Source organism: Engystomops pustulosus, chromosome 1, assembly GCF_040894005.1.
Source record: "Engystomops pustulosus chromosome 1, aEngPut4.maternal, whole genome shotgun sequence".
In the NCBI taxonomy this organism is placed as follows: Eukaryota; Metazoa; Chordata; class Amphibia; order Anura; family Leptodactylidae; genus Engystomops; species Engystomops pustulosus.
In genome coordinates this window covers 263,539,177-263,542,548 of record NC_092411.1, presented here as the reverse complement: position 1 = coordinate 263,542,548, position 3,372 = coordinate 263,539,177, and positions in this window count along the sequence as shown.

The window sequence follows — 3,372 nt, the reverse complement described above, 5'->3', positions numbered from 1 at the left end:
AGACTGCCAGATGTCAACTTCCACCAGGTCAGTCAGCTTCCTCAAGTCTACAATGAGGAGTGGACGTGGAGGTCTGCTATCTGTCAGGTGCTGAGTAACTTTGAGGAGTCAACACAGATGGTCAGTGGCGATGCCGCCATCATCAGCCTCACCATCCTGCTACTTGGCCTGTTGAAAAACTCTCTGGTCAGCATGAAGTCGGAAGCTTTGCGCTCGTCACAAGAGGAGGAGAATGTTGGCGAGACAGAAGAGGGGAGCATTGTTCAGTTCTTCACTCTTCAGCGTGTATGGGCAGAAGAAGAGGAGTTGGAGGAGGAAGAAATGGAGAGTCAGGCCAGTGAAGGGAGTGAATTCTTGTGCGTTGGTACTCTGGCGCATATGGCAGATTTTATGCTAGGCTGCCTATCCCGTGACCCTTGCGTTCAAAGAATTTATTCCAGCACCGATTACTGGGTATTCACTCTCCTGGACCCAAGGTACAAGCAAAATCTTTCCACTCTCATCCCTGGAGAGGAAAGGAGTGTGAGAATGCATGAATACCAGCAGGCCCTGGTGCACAAGCTGAAACAGTATTTCCCTTCTGACAGCGCTAGCGGCAGAGGGCATACTTCTGCGGGACAAGAAGCGAGGGAGAGTAGGCGAGCAGGTAGCTTGTCCAGCACTGGCAGGTGTAAGCTTTACAAGGCCTTTGCCATTTTTATGCCACCCCAGCAAGACACTGTCACCTGTCCCCAGTCTCGGCAGAGTAGGGCTGATCTTTAAAGAAAGATGGTGAGGGAGTACGTAGCTGACCATACCATCGTCCTAAAAGATCACACAGCTCCCTACAACTACTGGGTTTCAAAGCTGGACATGTGGCACGAACTGGTGCTGTACGTCTTGGAAGTTCTTGCCTGCCCTACCGCTAGCGTGTTGTCCGAGCGGGTTTTCAGTGCAGCTGGTGGCATCATCACCGATAAGCGTACACGCCTGTCGACTGACAGCGCTGACAGGCTCACGCTTATCAAGATGAATAAAGCCTGGATTTCTCAGGATTTCCATTCTCCACCAGGTGAAAGAAGCTCAACCTGAATAATGTATGCACTCCTCCTCCTCATTTTCCTCCTCTTTGTACACTAAAGCAGAGGAAACTGGCTATTTTTTGCCAGGGCCAACTGGCTCTAGCTATAGTACTCTATGTATTTAATTTTTCTGGAGGGCCACCTACCTGCTACCTCCACACGTCATCTCCATAGCTGCCTCCATACATCGTCCCCTTATCAAACGAGCTGTGTCAGGCAGAATTTTGGGTTGTTTTCATGGCTTCCACATCAAACTTGTTAACTTTGTCGCCACCCTGCTGTGTTATCCACAATATACTGGCAAACTTTTATCATTTACCGATATTATTTCAGCGCTTCTTGCGCATCTGTTTACATTCCCCTCACCCGCCATAACCCAAACTTATAAGAACACTACTACACTTGATCTTATACAAAAGGTTCTTAGAAGTGGTGTTTGGGGAGGAGCCGAGAGACAGGGGCTTGGACAGGCGAAAGCTCGTCTGGCAGCGGACCGCCAGCTCCATCCCAAGATCCAACTAACATAGTTTTAACTGCAGCACCTTTAATCTACTACTAGTTCACTGCCTCCATACATCGTCCCCTTATCAAATGAGCGGTGTCAGGTAGAATTTTCAGGTGTTTCACCAGATACATAATGGAATTCGGCCCATCTGTCGCCGCCATGCTGGAGACCTGAAGTTGCAATCATAGCAGCGCAATATGGATGCCCCATACTGTCGCTCTTAATCATGGAACCATTTCCGAAAAAACTATTAAAAATAGAACCACTATGCTATTCCATTATTCCTAGGTGAAATATTCAAACGACCCCGCCTGCTTTGAAAATTATACTTTTTCCAAAGTAAACGCTTCTGGCCCCCAGGCCCATTTTGGGTGGGGAGGAGCCGAGAGACAGGTGCTTGGACATGCGAAATCTCGCCTGGCAGCGGACCGCCAGCTCCATCCAAAGATTAGGCAGCCTCAGAGGCATCCATGCATACTGCCCCTGCTGTTTACTGTCCATTTTGCCCCCACGATCCTCCACAACGTCCACCAATGTCTCCATGCGCAACTTTCAACTCTCTATACCCAAGACGCTGGAGCATGAGAGGATATACAGCACATCATCCCCTTATCAAACGAGCTGTGTCAGGCAGAATTTTCAGGTGTTTCACCAGATACATAATGGAACTCGGCCCATCTGTCGCCGCCATGCTGGAGACCTGAAGTTTCAATCATAGAAGCAATATGGATGCCCCATACTGTCGCTCTTAATCGTGGAAGTCGTCTCCATGGCTGCCTCCACATGTCGTCCCCTTATCAAACGAGCTGTGTCAGGCTCATTTTTCGAGTGTTTCACCAGAGACGTTATGGAACTTGGTCACTATGTTGCCACCCTGCTGTGTTATCGACTAAATATACCGTCAACCTTTTGTTGACATAGGAAATCATTTCAGCGGTTCTTGCTCACCTCCTTTGGTTCCTCTCTGCCACCCATTGGTTTGAAGCCTGAGTCCATTTAGGGTATGTCGCCATGACACTCTCTAGCCTGCCGCTGCTGCCTCTGCATGCCCTATAGTGTCAGGGTCAATTATTGCATGTTTTAGATGCTATCTAGCCTCATTCGGTCACTCTGTCATGGCCATGCTGTTGCCCATAATTTTGGCATAATGGTGCGATTAAGCAGCCTCAGAGGCATCCATGCATGCTGCCCCTGCTGTTTCCTGTCCATTTCCGTGGTGTTTCCATCCTTTTCTGAGGTTCCCAGGTTTTTGGCCAAGCTTCCCTGTGCAGACCCTTGGTCCCCTTGAAAAATGCTCAAGTCTCCCATTGACTTCAATGGGGCTCGTTATTCGAGACGAGCACTCGAGCATCGGGAAAAGTTTGTCTCGAATAACGAGCACCCGAGCATTTTAGTGCTCGCTCATCTCTATTATAGAACCTTTTTTCATGGGCAAACCCATTTACTGTGGAAACCTGCAATTGCCTAACTCAAGAACCAGGTGATCCCAACAAGACAGACATAAAAGTTGCATACTCCTGTATCACATACTGTGAGTTACAAAATATATCCAAAACGGCTGTACTGTATCTACTCCGGACAGTCCCAAGCCTACTGATAATACAGATGGATAAATACAGACTTAAAACAAGGGTTAGAAAGTAAGAGCTCCCCTTACGTAGACTTTGCCAGTTAAGGCCGTCTTGCAGGCATGTGGAGACTTCTAGCCATTGATGCTCCAATAGAGGATTCTGGGAAATATGCAAATACATTTTCCAGGATGGGATTAGAAAAACATTGCCTCTTTTGCTACTTTTTAAGGCAACT